The 27,505-nt window shown below is 45.6% G+C and overlaps 1 protein-coding gene and 1 pseudogene across 2 annotated transcripts in view; both read left to right on the top strand.

Moving 5' to 3' along the window:
• Window positions 1–27,505, top strand: part of JAZF1 (JAZF zinc finger 1) — a 641,974-nt gene that overhangs the window by 88,866 nt on the left and 525,603 nt on the right. The gene's annotated exons all lie outside the window — the stretch shown is intronic.
• On the top strand, window positions 4,757–9,406 carry LOC147688795 (uncharacterized; annotated as a pseudogene). The gene has a single exon (XR_015300559.1). The product of XR_015300559.1 is annotated as an uncharacterized LOC147688795 (transcript).

Genomic DNA, 27,505 nt, shown 5'->3' with positions numbered 1-27,505 from the left:
ACAGAACAGACAGGGCCAGGAGGTTTAGCGGGGGTAGGCCAGGGCAAACAGGAAAGTTTTGAGCGCTTTACGGAAGTGTGAAAAGATAGGGATAGAACGCATAGAGAGAGGAAGGGAATTCCAAAACCGGGGTGCAAGAACAGAGAATCTAGTTCCACCAGTGCAAGTTTTGTGGAAACGGGGAACAGTGAGGAGGGCAGAGGAAGATGAACGGAGAGTGCGGACAGGGGTGTGGAGGGAAATCAGAGAGTTGATGAACGCCGGTGCAGAGTGATCAAGGGCCCGATAAACAAGGCAGCCTAGTTTGAACAAGGATCTCTGCAGGATGGGTAACCAGTGAAGGGATTTGAGGACAGGAGTGATGTGATGGGTTTTGGGCAAGTGAAAGATGAGACGGGCAGCCTGATTTTGGATTGCTTGAAGGCGGCGGGTCTCGTAGGCAGGGATACCCGCGAACAAGCTATTACCATAATCAAGGCGGGAAGTGATAAGGGCAGAAATGATGATTTTAAGGGAGTCAAGAGAAAAGAAACGAGAAATTTTTCGGATCAGCCGAAGGGAGAGGAAGCAGGAGGACACTACGGCACTGACCTGGCCATGCATGGACAGGTCCTGGCTGACCTTAATGCCCAATGTTTTAACGGAGGGAACCGGGGTGGGAGGGGGGCCAAGAGTAGGGGGCCAAAAAGCAGAGGACCAGGGGCTGGATGAGCCGCCAGTCAGGACAAGCTCAGTCTTATCTGGATTGAGCTTGAGGTGATTGGCGCTCATCCACCCAGAAATAAAGACCATGGTGGAGCGAAAAAAAGATAGGGAGTGAGAAGAAGAAGAAAGATCAAAGATGAGCTGGAGGTCGTCTGCGTAGTTATACACAGAGACCCCCAGCTCAAGAAGAGAAGAAATAAGTGGATGAATGTAAAGATTGAAAAGAAGAGGAGAGAGGGAGGAACCTTGGGGAACCCCACAGGGCACCGGGAGGTGAACGTCCTGTTAAAAAGGACGTGATCCAGGAAAGGGCAGGGCCTCGTATGCCCGCTGCGCTGACACGGTCCAAAAGAATGTTATGGTCGACCGTGTCAAACGCAGCGGACAGGTCGAGGAGAACCAAAGCTTGGGGAGAGTTGGTGTCAGCCTTGGCTTTCAGCTCGTCGAGAACGGCGAGCACCACAGATTCGGTCGAATGACCCGAACGGAAACCTGCTTGGTGAGAAGCAAGGAGTTGGTTCTGTTCGACATAAGTAGAAAGACAGGAGGTGACGTAGGATTCCAGAATTTTGGCAAGATAGGGAAGAAGAGAGAACGGGAAAACTATGATGCATAATGCATCATATTTTCTGATATGATTAGCTCATTATGTTGTAATTTTTACACTTGTTAACACTGTGTGGAAACAGTTTGCACCTCCTAAGTACCAGTTTAACATCCAAATGTAACAGTAAGCAACAGAAAAGTTACCCAGTGACGTAACGTAAGCCCCTCAGCCCCGTGGTGCGGGTGGGGGGAGGGGGGGGGGTGTGGGGGGGTGGCTGAGCTCTCGAGAGCTCCCTCAACAAAAGTGGTAGGTGGTGGACTGGAGAGGGGGACCCCCTCCTTGTACTTTGCAGGGGGTCCTCAAGTTTCATTAGCCACTGAGGTGACCAGTTAACCTTTGCAGAAGACCTTCTACTGCACAATAACACGAACTTCTGCATGTTTAGTAACTTTTGAACCATTTGAGTTAGAAACAATTAATTTTTGTTAACATCTGCAGATTATGTGGCAAATCCATTCTTTGTTTAGGTCTCGCTAAGTTTTGCAGCGCAAATGCGCTGCCATTGCTTTGCGAGGCACGCAGTATACATTATAGTGTGGAAGCTCCACCCACTCTCCGGCCCATCTTCTTCATTGGCTTAGGTTATAAATGCTGCCTTCCGATTAGTTTTAAGCGTGTTAGTCCCTCCCCATGACAGCCATGTCAGTCATTTGTATCCTTCCATGGGTACTGGCCCCTTCACTGCACAGACTACTTTCTTCCCGTCCTTCCTACCCCCCTCCTGTAGTCCGTGACTTCTTGCCCCCACCCCCCTTCCTCCTGCGCACTCCCGGTCATGCTCCTGCCTGCTCGCGCCCACCCGCACTCCCGTTTTAAGTGCAATAGGTCTTGCATAAATGCGAGTCCTATCGCATTGCCAATGCTTGTTTTTTTAACATTATCTGTTAAAGTGTCGCCAGCAATAATTTAAATAAAGGTCAGAAATAGTTTAAGTTTTACTTGTCTTCTGGGGAAATGTCACACAGAATGGAGAGTCAAATGACTTGAGATATGTATATTAACAATTTGTCAAAGTTTTAGATGCTCTTGACTGTACAAAACAGTGGATTCATCTCAAATCTCTTTAAAAAATGCTGTTTTTGTAAAAATTGTTAACCCATATAGGGCAAGACTAAGGATGACCCACCTCAACAAGGGTTTATAATGATACATTTTTGGCATCTAGATTCGTAAAGAAAGACCGATAAATAGAATAACATTCTAGAATGTATTTCTTTATGTAATTGTTGAAAAATACTGATATTCTCCTGGTAATCTTAATTTCAGTGTAAATGGAAGTTTTCATGTAGTGCATATATTTCATACATTTTTCGATGCACAGTTTTTTCAGAGTAGTATCTGCTGGATTTTGTGCAGTGGAAATGTAATTTTCTGAGTGTGGTAGCCCAAAACTGGTGAAAACGAGTGGTATTACCTTTTATACATTCCATGATGCGAAACAGGGAGGTAATAGACCAGTAAATGCTGCACACTGCAGTATCATTAGTTCAAGGTTTTCACCAAATAAAGGGTCAATCTCAGTTACAACTTCTCAACATCCCGTGATTCTGGGCAAATAACTTAATCTCCCCGTGCCTAGCAAAAATGAATGTGTACTTCTGTATCGAAACTGGTGCTCATGTAAAGCGCTCTGATAGCCGATGTCTCAGGTCTAGTTTACGCTATATAAAACTCCCAAAAAATAATCTCAATGAGGCCCCAACAGTTTGCTGTAGACCCATGAGTATGTTCTAAAATGAGTGAAAGAGCATTTATACCTGTTTTAACACAAGTTCTAATTAAAAGCTGAATGCAAACTGCAGTTTCTCATGGTGATAATCCCCTTTCAAAATATGCTACAAGGGCTAATCACACAGGCAAAGCAGGTGCATGCACAAACAGGATGCTTGCATTATTTCCTATATCTAATATTTCAAGTCATAATCAGATGCAGATTACAACAGATAGGTGCTCTAGCACTATTGTTATTTGCACTGGGTAATTATTACGTCATGGGCCTAAATGGTCATGTAAATGTGTACTACACCATTCACTGTGAAATCAGCTAACTGCCAAGAGTTCTCTTTGGGTCAAGTATCGGATTACCTTTGGGCACACTCTCAGAGTACACTCACCTGAATCCCAGGATCTGTGGGGGAGAAGAGTCCACCCAATCAACCGTCGACCAACCCTCAACGCTCTTGAATATTACCACAGGTGCCAGCGGTTAATCCCTAGAGGAAAGGGGGAATTGGGAAAGAGAGAGAGAGAAGTTTCTACAGTGCTAAGAGGCTCGGTTATTGACTTCACTCTGGGATAACTCGTCTGACTGGTCTGGGTCACGTAGATTAGTGTCTCGACTTAATATACAATGTAGACCTTTGTAAAATGTTCAGCAGTCTCCACAATTGGACAGCATGGAAGATGTTGTTTTGCAGCGTGAATCTTTCTGGATTCACTATGCTGTGCATATTCCGCTATCTGGTGGTTGGGTCCGGAATCGTAGTCTTTTTTTTTTTGTAGCCCAGGTGGGCGTCGACGTCCCACCATTTGGTGTACCTTCGGTGACGTCGGCATGCTTCCGGCGGAAGCTCCCACCCTTGGGCGCCATCTTCAGATTCTTTTTTCCACCGTTGGGTCTGGATCGTCGCGCGAAGCTCCAGAAGTTTTGGAGGAGAAAAGGAGAAAAATACGCAAATTTCTTCAGGAAAAAACTCGAGAAGACCAGGAGAAGTAGATCATCAGAGCTGGGACGACGAAGAAGGAGAGGAACCTCGAGATCTTCGACGTCTGACGGAGAATGCGCACACAAGGGGACCCCTGGGCGCATTAATGGACAACACACCATTTAAATTCTGCCGTAATTGCCACCACAAGTACGCGCAGAGAGACCAGCACCCGGTCTGCAACCTCTGTCTGCCTATCGACCACAGGAGCAAGGACTGCAACGCCTGCTCAATCTTCACGCCGAAGACGCTGAGGATTCGGGAAAAACAGAGGATAGCTCACCACACGATGCAGGGCAAGGGCAAGGCCCCGTCGCTGTACGACCTGGGCCTCTCCACCGACGACGAGGACAACATCACCGAAGGTCCAGATGTCTCCACGGTCGCAGAGACCGATAAGAAATCGTCAGACAAGGTAGGAGAGTCTACGACCCTGAAACCCTCGACAGGGCCTCGAAAACCTGAGGTTGACTCTCGAAAATCAGAGTCTAGAACCTCGAAGGGAGCACCGGCGTCAAAATCTTCGACGACCGAAGCTGCGGTCCCTGAAAAACAGCCCAGCGGATCCTTCGAGAAGGACTCCCAGATGGCAAAGACCAGCGAAAAGCAAAGGTCGTCGAAGCAAGCTCCCGAAAAGGGATCCTCGGCTTCGAAGGAGAAGGAGCTGAGAGCCGCTTCGACGTCGACGGGGCCGTTGAAGAGGGCGGCCGAAACGCTCGACGCCGAGCAGGCCGCACAGATGGAGAGAAAGAAAAGAAGGCTCAAGGACGAGATGAAAAACATCATCCAGAGGAAGAAGGACCTCGAAGACAAAATGAAAAGCTACAGGATCCCTTGGAAGCCCACGACGGTGCTCGAAGAGATAGAAGAACACAAGGAGTTCGACACCGAAGAGCCGCCGAAAACTCCGGAACCCTCGGAGCAGGGAGAAGAGGAGAACCTCTATTACACAGAGGGTGATTATGGGGACCCGCGTTCGAGCTATGACTCGGGATCCTCGACGGCTCAGGATTGGCAGGACATCGAGGCCGAAAACCCAGAGGAGGCTGTGGAGACATACCCCTCGAGGCCTTCCCCGCCAGACGACATTGGGGCCTACTATGAGGTCGCCAAGAAGGCTGCAGAAGCTTATGGAGTCAAATTGGAGGAGGAGAAGGCTAAGGCAGATTTCCTGCTGGAAACCTTGCTCCCCGCACAGACAAAAAGCCACTTCCTGCCCATGCTGAAGAGTATCATGGCACAGGGCAAAGAGGCGTTCAGAGAACCAGCTACCTGCAGGTCAGTTACGCCAAGGATGGAGAAAAAGTACAAGTTCTCCTCCCAGGACCCCCCTTAAATCCAGGGGACAGTTTCAGCAGACTCCATTATAGCCGCAACGGCCAGAAGAAGGGCCAACGTCCCAACAACATCTGGGCCACCACCTGACAAGGAAAGCAGGAGGATGGACCTTACAGGCAGGAAAATTGAGAGAAGCGCAGCAATGCACTGGAGGATGGCAAACTCCAACGCCCTTCTCAACAGGCACCAGTACCAGCATTGGGACGAGATGAACCAATTGCTCAAGCACCTCCCAGAGGAACACCAGCAGAGAGCCTCTCACCTCGTGGAAGAGGGGAAAAGCATCGCAAACTCGTGCCTGAAGACAGCCTTGGACGGGGCAGAAACATTCAGCAGGCTGATGGCTATAGGAATCACAGAGAGAAGGCAAGCCTGGCTCAGGATCTCAGGCTTCAAGACGGAGGTTCAAAACAACTGCCTGAACACCCCTTTCAATGGAAAAACACTGTTCGGAGCCCCAGTTGATGAGAAACTCACCCAACTAAAGAAAGACAATGAGACGGCAAGGTCCATGGGGGCCCTGCAATTCAGGGAGATGAGAAGAGGCACTCCTACGCGGATGCCGAAAGGAAGGGGTGGAAACCAGCAAGGACAACCACACTAGGCGTTCCACCAGGGACAACAGAGTGACAACCAAAGTCACCAGGGCCAGCAGAAGCAAAACTGGAACTACCAGAACAGGGGCCAGTCGTTTCGCGGGAGAGGTAAAGGACAGGGCCAAAGAAGGAGAGGCGGTGAACAACCCCCCTCTAAGTGACTTCACACAGGAAAAGGCGCTCACCCACTCAAACCCTCCGAGGGAAGAGCTCGGAAAAGCAAAGAGGAGAGGGCTACACGGACAAGACACAAAGGAACATGTAACACCAGTAGGAGGCAGGCTGAGATTCTTTCTCCAAGAGTGGAGGAAAATAACCACAGACAAGTGGATACTCAACATAATACAGTTCGGATACTGCATAGAGTTGGAAAAGAGACCACCAAACAGAAAGCTAAAGAAAAGAGAGCACTCGGGAAGGGAGCTGCAATTGCTCCAAGAGGAAGCTCAAGAACTCCTCCTCAAAGAGGCTATCGAACCAGTCCCATTCAAAGAACGGAACAGGGGCGTGTACTCAAACTACTTCCTGGTGCCAAAATTGGACGAAAGCCTAAGACCCATCCTGGATCTACGGTTCCTAAACAAATATGTCAAAAATTCAAGATGACGTCCCTACAAGAGGTCAACCCACAGATAAAGGCCGGGGACTTCTTGTCCACCATAGACCTAAAAGATGCGTACCTGCACATCCCCATGAACAGGCAGCACAAGCACATGCTAAGATTCACAGTAAACAAGGATCACTACCAATTCACAACCCCGGCATTCGGTCTAAAGTCCGCACCAAGGGTATTCACCAAATGCCTCGCAGCAGCGGCCGCACATCTGCGAAGAGAGGGGATACACGTGTACCCCTATCTCGACGACTGGCTCGTAAAGGCAAGCTCCTACAGGACATGCAAGGATCATGCAGAACAGGTCACAAGAACGCTAGCAAGCCTGGGATTCCCCATACACTGGGGAAAATGCTTGATGGAACCGGAGCAAGTGAAGATCTTCCTGGGAGCTCAAATCAACACCGTCCAATGCAGGGTGTTACCCAGCGAAAAGAGGACACTCAGCCTACTGAGGGAGAAACGTCACTACCAGAAGGGGCGAGCTCTGACAGTGAGGACAGTGAGCAAGATCTTGGGAATGATGGCGTCATGCATACACCTGGTACCCAATGAACGCCTGCAGAAGAGACCACTCCAAAAGTGGCTGCAACAGCAATGGTCACAAGCTACAGGAAGTTGGGAGGATCTAGTGGTTGTAACGCACAAGGTGCAGGAAGAAATGAAGTGGTGGACCAAAGAGAGGATAACAATAGGGAAGCCTCTTACGCCACCGGACCCAACATTGACCATCACCACAGACGCATCCCAGAAGGGATGGGGCGCACACATGAACAGGCTCAGAGTGAGGGGTTTGTGGAGCCCAGAGGATGCGGTCAAACACATCAATTACCTAGAGCTGAAAACAGTGTTGCTTGCCCTCAAGGCCTTTCAGAAACAACTGTACAACCAAAAGGTGTTGATACAAACAGACAACACCACAACGATGTTTTACATCAACAAGCAGGGGGAAACTCAATAATTGCCTCTGTCAAGCCTGGCACAGGAAATCTGGAGATGGGCAATACCACTCAAAATAGACCTGCTAGCCATACACCTGCCAGGGAAGGACAATGTAGAAGCGGATTGGCTCAGCAGGCAGACTTCAGCATCCCACGAGTGGGAACTCAACATACAGGAAACAGAAAGACTATTCAGGAGGTGGGGCACTCCAACAATAGACCTGTTTGCAACACGCCAGAATGCAAAATGCCAGTACTTTGCATCCATACAACCAGAGGCACTGTCCCAGGGGATTGCCCTATGGATAAGGTGGTCAAAAACATTTGCCTACGCTTTTCCCCCGATACCACTGATCCCCCGGGTGCTCAACAAATGCATGACGAGCAACATGACGCTCATCCTGGTGGCACCACAATGGGCCAGGCAGACCTGGTACTCACAGATAATGGAGATGGCGCAGGGCCCACAGCACACGTTCTCAAAAAGAAAAGACCTACTCTCCATGGAAAACGGAGAAGTTCTACACCCAGAGCCGGAGAGCCTCAGCCTCTCAGCTTGGCTCCTGAGGACTTAGAGTTCACACATCTAAAACTACCACAGAGCACCCTGCGGGTGCTGCGGGAGGCAAGAAGGCCCAGCACACGCAAGTGCTATGGGGAAAAATGGAAAAGATTCACTCAATGGTGCTGCAAGAAAAAACTCCATAGAAAGATGACCATGGAATCAACGGTGCTAAGATACCTCACGCACCTAATAAAAGCTAAGCTAAGCTCATCCTCGCTGAGGGTACACCTGGCAGCGATTGTGGCATACACAAGAGGAGAAACAGGGAGAACCTTCTTTACATCTCAAGTAGTAAAATTATTCCTGGAAGGGGCTAAAAGAATAGCGCCACCAAAAAGGATGCCGCCGCCGGCTTGGAACCTGAATGTGGTACTGACAGAGCTCAGGAAAGCACCTTTCGAGCCCATCCACAAGGTATCACTGCAAATGCTGACAATGAAAGCGGCCTTCCTGGTAGCAATCACCTTGCTACGCTGGGTGAGCGAACTACGAGAGCTTACACTGCAGGAACCCTACAGCCAGATACATTGTGACAGGGTCGTGATGAGAACAGACCCGCACTTCATGCCAAAGGTGGTGTCAAGGTTCCACATGAATCAGAGTATTCAAATTCCTAGCTTCTTCCAGAACCCCACGAGAAGCGCTGAGAGGGCGCTCCACACTCTAGACGCAAGAAGGGCAGTGATGCACTACATTTAAAGGATGAAGGAACACAGGAAGACAAAACAGTTCTTCGTATCCTTCGCAAACAGTTACCTGGGCAGACCAGTAACTAAGAACACCATAGCTCGATGGATCGCACAAACGAAACAATTCTGCCACAAGCAAGCGGGCCAGGAGCTAACAGGAGGGGCACAGGCCCACTCGACCAGAAAGAAAGGAGCCGTAATTGCTTTTCTGGCCAACACACCACTTCAGGACATATGCCTGGCGGCAACATGGGCTTCAGTGCACACGTTCACTAAGCACTATTGCGTGGATGTACAGATGAACAAGGAAGCACAAGTAGGACAAAGAGTGCTTCAACATATATTCAACAGCCAACGCTCATCTTCCACCCAGCCGCCACAAAAGTAACGAAACCGCTACAAAATCTATGCACAACATAGTGAATCCAGAAAGATTCACGTTGCAAAACGAATAGTTTCTTACCTGTCGGTGTAGTTTTGCAGCTTGAAGATCTTTCTGGATTCACTAGCGAACCCACCCACCTCCGCCAGAAAGATGAGGCTGGAGAAGAAGGTGGAAACACATGGAATAGAGAGCAAGTTGAAGCTTACAAGATACGTGAAAAGATTTACGTTGGAGAAAGGTTTAACAAACCTAGCCATGGATTCACTACAAGGACAAAAAAAAAAAAAAAGAATCCAAAGATGGCGCCCAAGGGTGGGAGCTTCCGCCGGAAGCATGCCGACGTCATCGAAGGTACACCAAATGGTGGGACGTCGACGCCCACCTGGGCTACAAAAAAAAAAAAAAAGAGAGAGAAAAAAGACTACGATTCCAGACCCAACCACCAGATAGCGGAATATGCACAGCATAGTGAATCCAGAAAGATCTTCAAGCTGCAAAACTACACCGACAGGTAAGAAACTATTCGTTTTCTTGAATTAGGTTTTTATTTAAAGGTCCCAAGCACCCAAGATCTGGACAAGAAAGAGGGATTGGGATAAAGGCAACTCACAACATAAAGGTCAAAATAAAAGGCCAATCATTTCAAGAAGAATTCCCTGTTCGAATCACAGGAAAAAGATTCAGTGCACTGACCCTTTTAACTAGAGTTCAAATTTCAGAGATAAATCACTTTTCATTTGAGATGTCATCAGTGATGTCACTAACCATGTCATGAGTGATACAATATATGAGGTCAAAGCAGTGCATTGCGGGAGGCGTAAGTTATAGTTAGCTCGGGTAACTATAACTGCTGAATTTCACTGGTTTTGTACAAGTAAAATCTGAGCCTAACAATAACATCCCTGTAACCTTGAATTGTTTTCAGTGAAAACATATGTATACAGTAATTTTGACATGAGATAATGGTTGGGAATAGGATTTATGTAGGTGTCTGGGATGTTGAATTCAAGAAGAGAGGATTTAAGGGATTACTTACAAAGCAGTGGATATGGGTGAAGGATAGCTCTAGGTCAGTTGGATGGGTTTTACAGAGTTGAGGATCGAAACCTGGAGGAGATGCACTTGAGTTTAGGCACTGCTAAGTGGTAAAAATTGGGTGAGTGCAAGAAACGGGTGATCAGTCAAGAGTGGGATGTGCTGTGGTATCAAGGACAGCAAAACAAGCAAGATGATGGACGGAATGTTGCACAATGGCAAAACATTCACCCCTAGTCATAGATCTGGGTTTAATCCATCGTTATTTTGTTCACCAAGCCACCCCAGTTCCGACATGGCCATATGCAAATCAGTCTTGACCCTGTGCCTCATGGGAACAGTCCAGCCCGAACTGCCAAGCCATGTCTTCCCTGGACCGGAATCAAGCATCCTAGGACCGGTTTCTGGCTATCAAACGTCTTCAGCCAGGATAGCTTGATTCCAGTGGCGTAGTGAGCACGGGACCCACGTCTGAGCATACCCTTCCCACTTAGGGTGAACAGCAAAAATACAAGATGATGGACGGAATGTTGCACAACGGCAAAACATTCACCCCCAGTCAAAGATCCGGGTTTAATCCATTGTTATTTTGCTCACCAAGCCACCCCAGTTCAGATCCATTGTTATTCCGCTCACCAAGCCACCCCAGTTAGCAAAATAACAATGGAATAAACCCAGATCTGGGACTGGGGGTGAATGTTTTGCCATTGTGCAACATTCCGTCCATCAATTGTTGTTTTTGCATTTGTCACCCCGAGTGGGACGGGTATGCTCAGGCGTGAGTCCCGTGCTCTCCATGCCACTGGAATCAAGCTATCCTGGCTGATGAAGGCTGATAGCCAGAAACCGGCCCTAGGATGCTGTATTCCGGACCAGGGAAGACATGGCTTGGCAGTTTGGGCTGGACTGATCCCATGAGGCACAGGGTCAAGAATGATTTGCATATGGCCATGTCTGAACTGTGGTGGTGTGGTGAGCAAAATAACGATGGATTAAACCCAGATCTGTGACTGGGGGTGAATGTTTTGCCATTGTGCAACATTCCGTCCACCAATTGTTGTTTTTGCGTGGTATCAATGACGGCTTTAAACCTAGGGTGAGTATTTTGTTGTTTTGTTTGAGACATGCATTTGGCAGATAGCCATCTAGCTTGCTGCTGTTGTGCTAGGTGTTGGGGATTAGGGGCATGTTGTAGTGTACAAGTGCAAAAACGTCCAAAAATCCTTTCTAACTATAAACTCATTGTTAGTAGTGTTTTCCTCTACAATAAATGGAACTGAACCTCAATAATTTGTTCAGTACCAACATACAAAGTAATACAGTGTGAATACGTGGCAATATCTGTCAATTTAGAATTCAAGGTGTTATTACTACTCTACCACATCTACTACCAAAAGCTGTGATTAACACAAAAGGAACCTCTTATGTGTATAAATTATACCAGAAAAAGAGAGCACTGGTGAGAACACCCTAATAAGGTCAAATTATCTTCAGGTATTTGGAAAAATACAATTTGTTCTGAAACAAACAGAATTTCCTTAATTGATGCTTTGTTTGCAACCATATTCTATTTCAAGATCCCGGCCATACGAAAATATACAAAGTCCAAGCAATTTAGATTCTTCAATATGATGTTTCCTTAATCTTGATGTTACATCCAGCATGTAAGAAGACTGTGACTATGCCAGCACGTGTTTTGTCTTCCCTTAGACTTTATCAAGGCTGGAACAAAAGATTTAAACATAGTGTCACCTTCTTGATTACTACTTTGGTGGTATTCAACAAAGTACAACCCAAATTAAACACTCAAGTTTGACACAGAACAAAATCAGGTCAACATTATGTTGGACAATGATATATCACAATAGAGCCATTAAAGTGCCCCAAAATAAGGTAATAATGTACAAGAGATATTGTCACCCCAGTATCCCAAATATTGCGACAGCACGGCAACCTGCCTATGTTTTCTAATCCGATAGATCAGAAAATATTTACTCAAAGTTCTGATCAAGAACAAAACCCAAATTAGGAAAGAAAAACAACAAAAAAGAAAAGAAAGGAAACAGGCCAAAAATGTCCCAGGTGTCTCAAACAATATAAAATATATAAAAATACAATATAAGAAAAGAGGGAGAAGAAAAAAAAGCTAAACACCCCGTGTCTCAAAATTAAACACCCCAAAAAAACAACACAATTTTGTGAGCCTAGATACCAGTGGTGACTAGTCAACGTAAGTCAAAACCCACCAATTGCAAATGTCATCCAGGTCCACCCAACGTAAAACCGTGGGCCCAAGTTGTCTACTCCTTCTGAAAGAAAAAGTATCAGAAGCTGTATGGATGGAAGAACAATTCATTTGACAAGTTCTTATTACTAAATTACATATATCATAAACAAGTCCCTACAAATATTATCAAAAAACTGCCTACAAGTATCTACGAGCGCAAGAACAAGACATCTCTCAAATGTTACCAGACCGTCATGCTACTCACAAAATTAACTAAAATTCACTAGAAACAAATTATTGTGAAAGGATAAGTATTATAATATATTCTCTAAAACATTTCAAGTTAAGACCCCATGAGCACCTCAACAAATCCATTATGAAGGGCTAAGAGATTGTATCTCAGAGAGCTCACATTCGTGAGGGCCCTCACTGTACTGTACTATATCGGAACAGAAACTATAGCTTTTAAAGACGTAACTGATTAATCAAAACAACAGTCCAAGTTATTTCCCAAGGCTTCAGAGTGTACCCATTGGTCATTACACTCCTTAAATGATATCCTAAAAAAGGTAGATATGTATTATGTAAAATGTAATCCTCTCCAAAACAAAGCGTCCCAACTTTGTTAAAATAGGACCCTGCTGTATAGCTCACCTTAAACACAAGCTGTTTTATTTTAAAAACTCGACTAGTTATTTTCCAACCGTCCACGACACTTTCTAAGACTTGTGCGTACATACGTTAGTGATAATACTCGTTTCTTGATACACTGAAAAGGAGGTAGAGATACAAGTCGAGTGTTACCCACTATAAGATAAAAGTGCACTGACATATTTCCATTTTTATGTGCTGAGCCCTTGTTTATTGAACACTTCTGATTCACTGTAATGTGCTTCTAAACTTAAGTATTGGAGTTGACCTGGATCAGACTAGCGTTAAAGGGCTTTTGATAGATGAGGTGTTCTCCATTTACAAGTGCAGAAAGTATACTGTCTCCTTATGACAGCCAATAGAGGGGTGGCTGGTGATTCAGACACGGTGACGACGTCTGCATGCATTAATGTATGCATCCCACACAGTGGCAGCTGCTATGGGGCCGTGATGATGGGGGGTTGGTGGGGGAGGGAGGCAGGGTTAAGAAAAAAAAAGAAATAAAACAGCACTTACCTGGCCGCCGCCTCTCCTCCGTTCTTTGTCTAAGACACTCCAACAGGAAGCACCCAGGCTCCCCCTCTGTCCCAGCCAATCACGATGCTGCTCATAGGAGCATCGTGACTGGTCTGTGCGGTGTGGTTCGACGCTCAGAGCGGGAATGGAAGCCTGGGCATGTTCTCTACCCAGGCTGTTATGCAGCTTGGGTGGAGAGCATGAAAGGTGTGCATGATGGTTTGGCCAGTCCGACGCGGCTTGCCAAATCGTCATGCGTACTTAAGTGCAAATACCACTCCTCTCCCTGCTGGCTGACAGCCCAGCCCATCCCCACCCCTTAAAAAAACTGGGCCAGTACTGTAAAAATAAAGTGTTAATAAAGTTATGTAATTATCATTTTAGTTTTTGTGTGGGGGGACGCTCCTCCGCCTCAGCGGAGGAGCCGCCGCTGCTCCAACGTAATTTTCCCACGTCCAGAATTGCACATCTGCTTTGTATGCACATTTTGCTGCAGCTTTTTGGTTGCAGCAGTCACAAAGGACTGGTAGAAAGATAGGTATATCAGCGTTTCGGGTAAATTCAGAAATAAATGTACCATAAAAATAAATAGTTTTTTCAAAAAACTGATTTTATCACCAGTAATTAGATGGTATTTTGTTTTTTGTGTTAAAGCAAATGGATACAAACTCCTTTAACCCCTTCGCTGCGGCGGGAATTCCGCCGCAGCGCTAAGGGGGCGGGGGGGCCGAGCGGCGCTCGCATGCTCGTGACGGAGCCGCTCCGTCACGAGCAGCGGTTGAGCTGTGCTCATGACGGAGCGGTTCCGTCATGGCCCGCTCCGCTCAATGGAACGTCCAGCGCAGGCGCGGAATTCGCTCCGCGCATGCGCGCCGAGCGGGCCATGACGGAACCGCTCCGTCATGAGCACAGCTCAACCGAGGCTCATGACGGAGCGGCTCCGTCATGAGCATAGAAGGGGTTAATGTTCAATGACATGAACGTTGTTATTGTTCATGTCCTGTATTGTGCATGATGATTTATACCTGTAATGACAGCAGCAGGGGAAACGGATAGCTATTGTACGCTGATGCGATGACAATGTGGTGCACAATTAAACTTAATGTACATAGCTTTGACCTTACTGTTCTGCCTGCAGAGTTGAAAAAGACTTTCTGGCAGTGCTTTAAATGGGCCGGTACTCACCGGTCCTGAATACCGGCACTTCTAAATTTTCCGCGCTTGAGTACCGGAACTTATTCTTGTTCAAAGAGAGCTCCGGTACTCATGGGGCAGCAAGCCAACTCAGTGCAATTTGGTATTTAAAAAACAGAAGCGTGACACAGAGCTGAGGAGTCTGTCCGTTTTTGTGAAGCACTCAAGTGCTAATCTCCCTTTACCATCTGCTAATTAAGCAACCACTCCCACCCCCCTCCCAGTCAGTACTCTCCAGCCCCGGCTGCTGCAGCCTCCTGGACACACAGGATTCATTCAGCAGACCTGCACGCTGGGCTATTGTGCTCTGCTGGCCGTGCAAACACCTTCGAAAAGTGGAGGAAGCTCTTTTTTTCTTTTTACATTTCTTCTTGTACCCCCTGCAGTCGAGCTCTCTTCAACCCATTTACAAGGCGTAAAAGACTTGGTGGGGACAGATGAAAGGCCCAATTTGCATGTCGCCCCTCTCCCTACTAATAAACACACTGCAGCCGTACCTTGTCAGAGCTCAACTTATAAAAAGGAGAAATAATATACATACATTTCCTTTAAAATTTAATTGAACAAGAAAGTTTTTGATATTGTGTTATGCATGTTTGATTTCTGTTGCACTTTCCCCATGCGTGTGAGGCCCATGGTGCTATTACACTGGAAGCAATGTAAGAAGCGGTTTACATTCAAGTGAAAGTAAAATATTTATGACAGAAAATAAATGTTAGTGAACTTTTTTCTTAGTGCCTTTGAAAAGCGCCAATTAAAGAAAATCTTAAATGAATAGTTGCTTACGGTCATGAGGTTTTAGCAATGATTTTATTTAATGGGCATGTTTTTTGCACAGTTTATTGTGGGTGCACATGAACTAAATACCCTATCTGCATGCACAAGTGCTTCTATCTCCCTGTGTGTTCTTGTATGACTGAGTGTTGCCTGCAGTGTGCCTATCTACAGACCAATTAAATCTCAATCAAATTAAACATGTGCCTCTAGCCCGATCGCTTAGCACTAGCCATAGCCCCGCCCCCATTGCTCCACCGCCATCACCCTGCCCCCCCCAACTCCGCCCCCTAGCCCACATCTCAATTTGGTGAGTACCTGCACTTTTTTTTTTCCATTGAAAGCACTGCTTTCAGGGAGATAAAAATGAGGTGCACGTTGTTGTGTAAGCTGCAGAGCCATATCTTTATTTTCCCTTCCTTGACCACTGTTATAAACCCCGCTCGCCGCGTCGCATCACTTCTCCTTGTTCCTCCTTCCCCCACCTTTCATATTCGGCGATTCCCTCCCATACTGCAATGTATTTGCCTTGCTCGGGTCCCAGTGCCCGACCTTGCACCCCCACCCCCAATTTAAATGTCAGCTTCTTGTTAGTCCAACGTCTTACAACTTGTCAATCAGCCGGCAGAGTGGACGCATCAGTTGACCAGATCTTGTAGTGACCATTGGCTGCAGCCCTGTTCCGCGCCTTCCCACGCGCTCTCCTTTACAATCAGTGGTTTGTAGAGGCTCCAACACCCGACTCCTCATCATTTCTGAAGTCAATGTGGTTGGTATTATGTGCTTGAATCGTGAGATGTCCCTTGTCTTGTCGCAGTGATCATGTTCTATTTCCTCTCAACCACTTGTAAGGGGCTGATAGGAAATGGAGTGTCAGACTTTCGTCTTTGTCTGACCATCATCCAATCTCCTTTGTTAATAGCACTGTCCTTGCATACTTTTGTATCCTTTCTTTCCTGGTAGCGTCCAATGTTCTTTTTTTTAAGTTCAGAAAGAGTTTATTGAACAATAAGAGGTGTCAATACAATACATATAGGTGATACAGAAAAGAAACAAAAGCATTCAAGGAGAGCATTGCATGAATAAAAAGAGGTAGACTGGCTGTATAGAAATAAATGAGGCTGTACAATAAAAGAATGGAAAAGAAACAGTAATAAAATATGTTAAAAAATAAAATACTTAGGAACAATAAGGTCAATCAGGGGGGTTTAGAGACTTCTTGCTGAGTGGGCGATAAATGAAATGATTTTTTAGCACAAGCATCGAGGTGTAACGTTATAGGAAGCCACAAAGTGGTGCGCTTCATTGCCATATGAAGAGGAAAAACAAAGGCAGTATCTAGTCTATGGTTATGACAAACATTATACCACCATGCTTGGAAAGAGATATTTGCAAAATTCTTCCAATTAACAGTAATTTCTTGGAATGCAACTGCTATCAGTACATCAATGATCTGCACATCAAAAGTAACATGATCCCAACAAGGAGAAAGACTACCTAAAAAAATATGAATAAAAGAAAAAGGGATTTGAGTGTGAAAGATATCATTAATTTGGGACCAAATTTGTTTCCAGATATCATGAATGACATTGCAAGAAAAGAGCATGTGGAATAGAGTTGCAGTGGGTAAAGAGCAGGACCAACAGAGGTCAGGGACAGAAGAGAACTTTTTACTAAGCATGTGTGGTGTAAAAAGAAGTCTATTATAGATGAAAAATAGTGTCTTGTGTTAGAGTGGCAGCTCTGGAGGATTTGCGAATCTTGGTCCATAACTTATCCCACAAAGAAATGGGCCAAGAGGTGGGAAAGTTGCATTCCCATTGTTCCTCTACCGTAGACTTTGGACAAGGAGAAGGTATTGTGCGAAGGAATGTGTAAATAAGAGAGGCTTTGGAGGAGGCAGTTAAAAAGGAGTGAAGTTGTGAGGTGAGGTTAGGAGATGTAGAGCGATTGTGAGAATGCTGGGTCTGGGTGTAAGTAGACATAACCGCTTCTTTAAGTGTGAGATATTAATGGTCAAAAGAAGCGGGAAGATTAAAAGATTGGCGTAGTGTTGAAAAAGGTAAAAAAGTGGAGTGAGAAAAGAGTTGAGAAATCCAAATTAAACCCTTCTGTCTCCAGGATTTCCAATAAAAAGGTTTGTTATTGATAAGGAGACTTTTATTAAGCCAGATGGTAGTGGATACAAAATCATCAACTGAGGACGGAGGGGCTGGAGAGGAAGCTAAGAGTAATTTGGCAGTAAATTTGAGTATGGGAGTGGATGATAACTGTGGTTTACGAGAAAAAGATAGAAATTCAGCAAAAGTAAAGGGGGAAAGAGAGAGACGTTCTACCGTAACCCATAAAGGGCAAGGCTCATCAGGGTCTCTCAGCCAAAAGGAGGCTTGGCGCAAAAGGAAGGCCTTGTGATAGGTTGGAAAGTCAGGGAAGTTGACGCCACCTTCTGATTTAGGACGTGTTAATCTAAGGAGAGACATGCAGGATTTTTGCCCAACCAGAGAAAAGAAGAAAGAATGGTATTAATCTTCCTAAAGAACTTCATGGGAATGTGGACCGGGATATTGGAAATAATATACAGAACAATAGGGGATAACACCATTTTAATGGTATCAAGGCGCCCCCACCATGAAAGATAGAGTGGATGCCATCTGGTGGTGAGATCGGAAAGTTTCTGGGTACATTTGTTAAGACAAAGCGAGATCGTGTCTGCAATGGAGGAAGTGACATGTAAGCCCAGGTATTTGATATGAGAGGGACTCCAAGTGAAGTTAGAGGCAGCGAAGTCAGGTTTGAAGGTATATTTTGTTAAAGGTAGAATTTCGCATTTGTCATTCTTCAGCTTGTAGCCAGAAATCTGCGAATATTCACGTACTTCAGCAAGGAAAGCGGTAATGGAGTCTGTAGGATTGGATATAAAGAGTAAAATGTCGTCTGCATAGGCAGCAAGTTTGATGTGGGATTGTGATGTCTGAAAGCTCTGTATGTCGGGATTTTGTCTCAGTTTGGAGAGAAAGGGTTCCAAAGCTAAATTAAAGGGAAATGGGGATAATGGACATCCTTGCCGTACACCTCTACCCAAATCAAAAAAAGAGGAAACCAGGACATTTGCACAGACCGCTGCTCTAGGATTAGAATAAAGAAAGGAAATTAAGGAAATAAATTTAGGGCCAAAACCGAACCATTTAAGGGTAGAAAAAAGATAGGTCCATTCTACCCCGTCAAACGCTTTCTCTGCGTCCAAGGCAATAGCCGCCAGAGAATTTTGAAAGCGTGGGAATTTAGATAAAACATTAAAAAGAAGCCTAGTGTTGTCAGTAATAAAGCATCCCTTAACGAATCCAGATTGCTCAGGGCCGAGTAAGTCCGGTAAAAAGGGGTCTAACCGTGCTGCAAGTGATTTAGCATAAATCTTATAATCAATGTTGACGAGGGAGATTGGTCTATAATTTTTACAATATATCGAGTGTCCTTCCCTTCCTTAGGGATAATACAAATATGAGCATCAGAAAAGGTACCCGAAGAGCTGCCAAGGGTAACAAGGGAGGGAGTGTAATTTAGGCATTAGCAATTTGGAGAAATGAAGGTAGAATTCAACGGGGAACCCATCAGGTCCAGGAGCTTTATCTTTTTTGAGAGATTGGAGGGTGGAAAGTAATTCTTGTTGGGAAATGTCCAATTCCAAAGAGGTTAAGTCAATAGGGAAATGGTGTGGTTGGTGTATAATCGAGAAGAAATTAGAAAGAGATTGGGGAGTAGGACGAGTCTCAGAGGAATAAAGGGTAGAGTAGAAACCGTAGAATTCATCTAGAATATCATTGTCTTTACGTTTAAGAACAGCATTATCATCAAATACAGATTCAATGTTTAACTTATTGTGTTTGATTTTCAAGTAATTAGCCAGAATTTTCCCCGCTTTATTTTTCCAACCATAAAATTTCGAACTAGATTTCAATAGGTAGAAAGAGGCATCTTCTGTGGATTTTTTGTTGAATTTCAACTTGGCGTCAATAAGTGCTGTCAAGCTTTCCTTCGAATGAGAAGTGTAGTAGGAGTGTTCCAAACCCTTGATTTTTGGGAGAAGATCGCTAGTGTATTTACGAGCGGTCTTCCGTTTCTTAGCCACATAGTTGATGATGAAATCCCTAGCTGTGGCCTTGAACGCATCCCAAATAGTGTGTTTAGGAATAGAAGGGGTATCATTAATGGCAAAATATTTGTTAAAAAATCAGTGAAGGAGGCAGTAAATTTAGGATCCAAAAGCAAAGAATTATTGAAATGCCACCTCTTAGGCCCAGTGACTTTAGGTAGGATATCAATGTTAATAGAGCCTGGGGCTTGATCGGATAATAGGATAGGGCCGATTTCTGCACAAGTGAGAGTTTAGGAAAGATGATGGGAAACAAAAATGTAATCAATTCGTGATTGGGAATGATGAGAAGGAGAATAAAAGGTAAACTCTTTGGTCGTCGGATTACATAGACGCCAAGCATCAACAAGTTTATGCTGTGACACTGCTTGAGTAAAAAGTTTATGAGGCTTGTTAGGAATGAAAGAAGCTTTAGAGTGTCGGTCCAAAAAAGGATCAAGAGGCTGGTTACAGTCCCCTGCCATAATGAAATTATCATCAATGATATTGGTGATGCGAGTGGCCATCTCGCGCCAAAAAATTGTGTCACTGCCTGTGGGAGCGTAAACATTTAGAAGAGAGAGTGGAACACCCCTTAAGGAAAGCTTGACATGTAACCATCTACCATCAGAATCAGATTCAGTAGCCATCGGAGAATGAGAAAGAGATTTACGAATTAGAATAACCACACCATTGCGCTTACCATCACCAGGAGCAAAACAGGCCTCTCCCACCCAACCTCTATTAAGCTTAACAGATTCCGCTTCAGACAAATGAGTTTCTTGCAGGAAAGCAAAATCTGCATTCAATTTGGCAAGGTGGGAAAGAATTCTTTGTCTCTTAATGGGAGAATTAAGACCTTTAACGTTCTATGAAACAATACGTACTGACATTAAAAACAATGAGAAATAAGATAGCAAATACAATAAGAGAAAGCCTCAGGACAGAGAAAAACAAGAAAAGATGAAAAAAGGAAAAGTAGAAACAGGAAGTTAGAGAAAATATTTGTACTAGCGTACATCATGTAACAAGACAGAATATAGAGTCAAAGAGAAAAGAAAAGTCTTGACTGGGTTAGAAGAAAAGTGAAGAAATGACGAGCCATGTCTGCAATGCAAAGAAAAGCAGTGCAGTGAGGAGAACAATGAGAGGGGGCGAAAAGAGAAGAAAGAATGACACCTGACTGAGAAGTACTGAAAAAAGAGGAGGAAAGGGGAAAGCCTAAGCAAAACCAAGAAAAGGATAGGAGGTATAACAATGAAGAAAAAGACATACTTACAGATGAGGGAGGAGGGGGGAATACGACCAGGAACAATACCAGGAGAATAGGAGGGAGGGAGGGATGAAGCCACATCGGGCAAGGCAAGCTTCAAGGGCAGCACGTGGACGACCAGGAGAACACCACGGAATACAGGGTAAAATCTACGAATGGTAAGGAAGGAAGGATATCAGAGAAAACAGGAGTTACGTAACAGATGTAGAACAATGAGTAACAGTGAATAATGCAACAAGTGTAAGGTAGGAAATGCATTAAGCATAAACAATGAACATAAGAAAAGCATCAGTGAGCAAAAACAGGGAAGGGGAGAGAAACAAGGCCATTCAGAACAATGAACTCAAACAGATAGTTGAAGGCCGCAGTGATCAATTAGGAAGTGAAGATGAAGGCCCAGAAAGGTCCATATCAGAGGATCTGCAGCAGTTCAGGAAACTTCTAAGGCGCAGGGGATCTTCATAAGCCGTCGTCTTGTTGTTATGAGTGACCTTAAAAAGACACGGATGAAAGAGGCCATACCGGGCCCCAATGGAGCGGAGCTCAGGTCGCATGTCCAGGAAAGCTTTGCGTCGGATAGCAGTGGCCTTGGCGCAGTCCTGCGCGAAGAATAGAGCAGAACCAGACCAGGTGAGACGAGAAAAGGCCCTAGCTGCTGACAAGACCTTTAGAAGGTCCGTATATTCCAGGAAATAGATGATGACTCCTCTCGGCCTAGATGAAGGTGAGGTGGAGGAGGAAGGTCGGCCAAGTCTGTGAGCACGTTGAATATTGAGCACTGTGCCATCTGGAAGTTGCAGAAGCTTGGGGAGGAATGACTTGAAAAAAGGCAATGGGGCCAGTCCCCTCGCTACCTTCCCCCAGGCCGTAGATACGCAAATTATTGCGTCAATTGCGATTTTCAAGGTCTTCGACTTGACGCTGAAGAGAGGAGACTTGTGACGACAGATGAGAAACCTTGGCAGATGATTCTTGAAGAGAAGAGACACTTTGCTCCACTGAGGTGACTCTGGCATCCATGCTCGACCAATTATCCGTTAAGACTTGAAGTTTGGCGTTAGTCTCCTCCAAAAAAGGACAAAGAGCCCTGATTTCCTCCAATAATAACTCCACAGAAACCAGAGACAGGGGCTTGAGCGGGGAAGGAGGGTCTTTTTTCAACCTCTTGGTGTTGAGTTTCCCTGTGTTCGTGCCAGGCTGCTCCATCGCAGACATCTAATCTTGAACAGTAGAGAGGTGAGAGGCTTCGTGCTTAGCAAAGGCAGAAAATAGCTTCGAATTTTTGTGCAGGGCGTGTGAGGAGGTTGCAGATCTAGAAGGCTGCCTATTCCTGCCAATGAAGTAAAAATAGCATATGGCAAAACCAAGGAGCGTGGATGCAAAGAGGCAGAGTTAATATGTGAACTATCCAAAAAGAGGCCAAAAGAGATAAAAGGAGTGTAAAAAAAGTGGAGCTATGAGGAGAAATAAATAGAAACTCCAATACTCAAAATGGCCGCCACTGCTGAAGTGAAGTGAATCTCTGCAGACGTCATGAAGGCAAGAGAAGGGCAACAGTGCTACAAAAAAGCAAAACGATGGGCCAAGGTGCATGAGAGAGTCATTATTTGGCCATTAAAAGTGATAAAAGGACAGAGGATAGTCAGTGGGCAAGGAGTAGAACAAAATCATCATGCTGACGTGAGGAGGAAAAGAGAACAAAATGGCGGCCGCGGCCGTTGGAGAGCCGCGACCGGACTTACACCGCCAAATTCGGGGTCTAAACTGCCTCAAAAGTCAAGGAGGTGTTCCTCAGTGCGTGCATGCCTTCTTCCGACTGCACATCATGCCATCCGTGATGAAAAACGATGACGGAAACCGCGGGTCTCACTGCCGTCCTCAGAGCTCTCACCCTTCAGCTGCCATCCCCGTCCGGCGTCAAGCCACGGCCCCAGCGTCCAATGTTCTAATCTTTATGATGTCTATATGTCGAATTGATGTCCACTTGGGACTTTTTGTTCGAGCTGGTTGACCAAATATGATGGGGGCAGGTCTTTCACCTGTCGTTGAGTGGGGCATTGTGCTGTAAGCCCATAGGACCTGGCAAGGAGTTTGGTCCAGCTTAATTCCCTCCGCAGATGTTATGTTATGTTATGTTATAAAGGCTTTTATAACGCGCTCTATTACTAAGAAAGTATCCTGGCGCGGAAGGTGAGATTGTTCAGAGGGCGAGGGAGATTTGGCAATTATAGGGTAATATTAAACAGATGAGTTTTCAGCCCCTTCTTAAAGGCAGAGATGGTCGGGCAGCCCTAAGATGGAAAGGGAGAGCATTCCAGGCCATAGAGGCCCTAACCGAAATGGACTGGCCTCCTAGTCGGGAGTACTTGAATCTAGGCACAATGATTTGACACTGATTAGCCGAGCGTAGGCAGCGATTCGGGACATACAAGGCAAACCTTTTCCTCAAGTATACAGCACCAATCTGATGGGTCGCACGGAAAGAGAGAACCAGTGTTTTAAACATAATCCGGTGGGCAACCGGAAGCCAATGGAGGCTGCGTAGATAGGGGCGGACGCTGGATCTCCTGGGCAAATTGAACAGAAGTCTTGCGACCGCATTTTGGATGACCTGGAGTCGTTGAATCAAATAGGCAGGTAGGCCGCTAAACAGGCCGTTCGCGTAATCAAGCCTGGAAAGTATTAGGGCACGCGACACCGTCTCTTTAGCCTCTCTCGGAAGGAGTGGGAAAAACCTATGTAAGGCTTTGAGAGTGGCAAAACATACTCCCGTAAGCTTTTTAATATGATCCTCGAACTTGAGGTCATTCCCAAACCAGACCCCCAGGTTCTTTGCTGGTCCACCCTTGGATTCAGGACATGGCAGGTCTCGTGGCCATAGGAGGTCTCTGAATTTATCCGGAAAGGAACCATAAAAAAGAACCTCGGATTTGTCTTCATTACATTTAAGCTGGGCGAGTGCTAGCCAGCGAAAAACCCATGAGAGGCAGAGTCGGACCACCAACGTATCCAAATTGTCTTTTAACCAGGTGGACAAACGTTGGGTATCGTCGGCGTAAGCCATTATTTTGGCCCCCAGTTGTTCTGCCAGATAAATCAAAGGAGTTAGATAAACATTAAAAAGCATGGGACTCAAAGTAGAACCCTGTGGAACTCCAATATTGAGTTTCTTAGGTAGAGAGGTGTGTGGTGGCATCCAGACCTGTTGCGTCCTATTGTCCAGAAATGACATCAGCCAGTCAAGTGCTGATCCGGAGATGCCAGTGGCAGCTAGTCTAGAGAGAAGTAGGGCATGGGGCACCGTATCGAAGGGGCAAGAGAGGTCTAGTAAAATCAGAACCGCTCTGCCACCTCCATCAAGGCACTCCCGAATTGCCTCAGACATCTCAACCAGCGCCGTTTCAGTGCTATTAGCAGCTCGGAACCCAGATTGAGCCGGGTGCAGAGCTTGAGATGATTCGATAAAGTTGTCGAACTGTCTAAAAGCAATCTTCTCACAGACTTTCGCCAGGGCTGGCAGCAGTGAAATGGGCCGGTAGTTGGAAGGAGTGGCCGGATCCAGCCCGGTCTTTTTTAAAAGCAGTAGCAGTTTGGCTTGCTTCCAACAAAGCGGGACAGTTGCAGAGGAAAAAGAAAGGTTAACAATCTGGGTAACCTCTTTGCATACTGTATGAGCCACCCCCCCAAGAACCCTTGCAGGACACGGGTCAGAAGGGGACCCCGACTTCAGGGCCTCAAGTACTGCGAGGATGTCAGACTCAGTGGAGGGAGAAAAGATAACAAACTGCTCAGCTGACTTAGGCACAGAGAAAGGGGGTAGTGCTGGAGAGGACATGGAACTGTCGCAAACGACGCGCAGATCCTCTTGGATCTTGGCAATTTTGTCTATGAAAAAAATGGTCTCTGTACTGTTCTTTTGAGGGTACCCATGAAACGTTCAACTACACAATTTGACTGAGGCCACAGTGGGGTGATGCCTTGATGTTCAATGCCCACTAGGGTCAAGAATTGTTTGAACTTCTTGCTGTTAAAAGGTGGGCCATGATCTGACTTGAGGATGTCGATACCCCCCCATTGCACATATATCATCCAGGGCTTTTATCACTTTTCCATGTCTAGTGGACGAAATACTTCTGACGAGTGGCAATTGCGAAGATTCATTCATGAGTACCAACCGGTACTTGCCATTTGTGAGAGTCCAAAAAGGTCAATGGGCACTCTTTTACATACTTTCTCGGGGAGATCGGACTTCATTAGTGGATAGCGTGTTGTCTTGGTTGACAAATAACGGCACTGTGATATGCCTTTAGTTCGTCCACCATCTGATCTATTTTTGGGAACCATACCCTTTCACTTAGAGCTAGTTTGATGGCTGCTAATCCACAATGTTCTTCATAAGCCAGTTCATTGGCCTTTAGTTTCAGACTTTTGGGAAGCACACTTCTTTTTTCTCTCAATAGGATTGCAACTTGAGCCACTGCAAGTTCATAATAAATGTTGTAAAACCTTTGCAGGTCATTGTCCCCTTTTTCTTTTTGTAGTTTGAGCTTTCCCTGGTGAGTGTAAAGCAGTTGTTCAATCCTAGCCATGTCCTCATCCAGGCGGATGGCCATAGTAACTTGGTCTACCGACCGGGCTGGCAAGGTGCTGGAGTGGAGGATGAAGTTGAGGTATTCTTTCCCAACCTCTGTTTTTAATGTTGTCAGTTGTAAAGGTCTTGTGACAGGTAGTCAGCCAGGTTGTGCTCTTTACTCTGTCTGTGGACTATGTCATAGTCATACTCCTGCAATCTCTGTACCCAGCGTTCAATCCTGAAGGGCCTCTTGGCGTTGGGGTCGTCAAAAATGGTGAAGAGTACTTGATGTTCCTTTGTGAGTGTGACTCGCTTGCCATATCGAAATACATGTAAGTGCTCACAGGCCCACGCGACTGCCAAACTTTCCCTTTCGGGTTGCGAGTATACCCGTTCTGTAGTAGTCAAATTACAACTGTCATACGCCACAAATATGTCTTTGAGCTTTTGGATGTCTGCTATGCTGTTCAAGAATGGCCCCCAGCCCTACTGGGCTAGCATCCAAGGTGACTTCTGTCTACAGCTTAGGGTTGAAGTATGCCATGACAGTTGTTTTTTCAATGGCTGTTTCAATCTCCTGAAAGCGTTTTTTCATAGGCTGTGGATCATATAAAATCTGTATTTTGTTTTGTTAAGTCTCACAGCGGTGCACTGATTGTGCCGTAGTCGCGTATATATTGGGCATAGTAGCTGACCATGCCTAGAAAAGATCGCAGAGTGCTTATATCTTGGGGAGGATTAGTCACCGCTAGCACTTTCACCTTGTCCAGATCTGGTATCATCTCCTTTTTCGAGAAGATGTAGCCCAAGAACTTTAGCTTGGGTTTATGCAGTTATTATTTGCTGCCATTCTGTCAAGCCAGCATACTTGAGCAATTGACAAACCTTTGTCATGTTCTCGTCTGAAGGTCCCAAATATCAATATGTCGTCTCTATAGTTGATGACATTGGGTACTGGCTGAATGACTTGCCTGATGACATCCTGGAGAATTCCAGCAGCCGAAGAGATGCTAAAACTCAGCCATTTGTACCTGAACAGACATATATGTGCTGAGAACATGGTGATGTATTGACAGTTCTCTTCTAGTTCCAGTTGATGATATCCCTTGTTCAGGTCAAGTTTTGAGCATACCATTTAGTTTTCTTATCATGTCGGCAATATGAGGTACTGGATGTCTTTCTCGTTCAATAGCTTTATTTGGTTGGCGCATGTCAAGGCAAATGCACACGTCTCCTTTTATGCCCTTTTTTGGCACTACTGCTATTGGGGAGATCCATGGAGTTGGCCTCCTCGAGTGTTCAATTATGTCAGTCTTTAGTAAGTTAGCTATTTTCTGTCCAGCTGGGTTCTGCATATCAAAAGCATCTCTCCGGTGTCTTTGAGCCACTGAGCGGATGTCCTCATTGATGTAGAACTGCACCTTGATACTCTCTAGTCATCCCTGGCCATGAAACATTGATGGAAACTTGTGAGCAACCCCGGGCTCCATGCATATGTAATAGGTGACTGATGTCAGCCCCATTTCGGCAGCTGTTGCGAAACGGAGGAGACATGCACTGGACGCACTTCCTGGCAGCACATGAATTGTTGTCTGAAGTGACTTTGCCTTGTGCTACACCATTGCCTTGAAAGGCCCCTGGCTCCCTATTGGTTCGGAGGCACCCACATGTATACTCTTATGCTTGATGGCACAAGTATGGGAGAGGGCTGGAGTTCTTTGAATTTGTCCAGCTGCATTATGTTGATAGATTTACTGCTGTCAATGAAGAAGGGCACCCGACAACCATTTAACAGCAGTTGAACAGTGGGACATTTGCTCTCATCTTTTGAGCATCACATTTGCAGTGCTTCTTCTTCCTCCCTCGGGCCAGGGTGATCTTCCTCCATCATCGGCAAATACCCTTCCTTCTAACACTCCCCTTAACAGGGTTACAGATGACTCACTGTTCTACGAATGGGATGATCGTGTATTGTGAGTCGACTCCACA

This window comes from Lissotriton vulgaris, chromosome 10, assembly GCF_964263255.1.
Source record: "Lissotriton vulgaris chromosome 10, aLisVul1.2, whole genome shotgun sequence".
Taxonomy (NCBI): domain Eukaryota; kingdom Metazoa; phylum Chordata; class Amphibia; order Caudata; family Salamandridae; genus Lissotriton; species Lissotriton vulgaris.
Note: the sequence above shows the minus strand (reverse complement) of the source record. Positions and strands in the feature narration are given on the sequence as shown.